This window comes from Rhinopithecus bieti, unplaced genomic scaffold, assembly GCF_001698545.2.
Source record: "Rhinopithecus bieti isolate Rb0 unplaced genomic scaffold, ASM169854v2 scaffold_1014, whole genome shotgun sequence".
Classification (NCBI taxonomy): Eukaryota; Metazoa; Chordata; class Mammalia; order Primates; family Cercopithecidae; genus Rhinopithecus; species Rhinopithecus bieti.
In genome coordinates this window covers 2,267,489-2,267,790 of record NW_016803499.1, presented here as the reverse complement: position 1 = coordinate 2,267,790, position 302 = coordinate 2,267,489, and positions in this window count along the sequence as shown.

The following is a 302-nucleotide window of genomic DNA, read 5'->3' as shown; positions in this document are numbered from 1 at the left end:
AGAAGTCAAGCTAGGCAGTCCCACTTCGCGCTGCCCGAGTCGATGGGGTCCTCAGTTTCCCCACCTGAGCCCGGATTGGCTGAGCCCTGGGAGTGCCTCCCCTGACCCGCTCTGGCAACCGCCGCAGTCCAGGCCCCGCCCCGCGCGATTCTTTCTCTGCCCACCCCCACACCACGCCCACCATCCTCCCTGGCCCCGCCTTTACCGCCCCACCTCGACTCCGCCCCACTCCCAGGCCCCGCCCACTCCCCGGGCGCCTCTTCCCCTCCCCCAAGGTTCCTGCCCCCGCCCCCCCCGCCCCC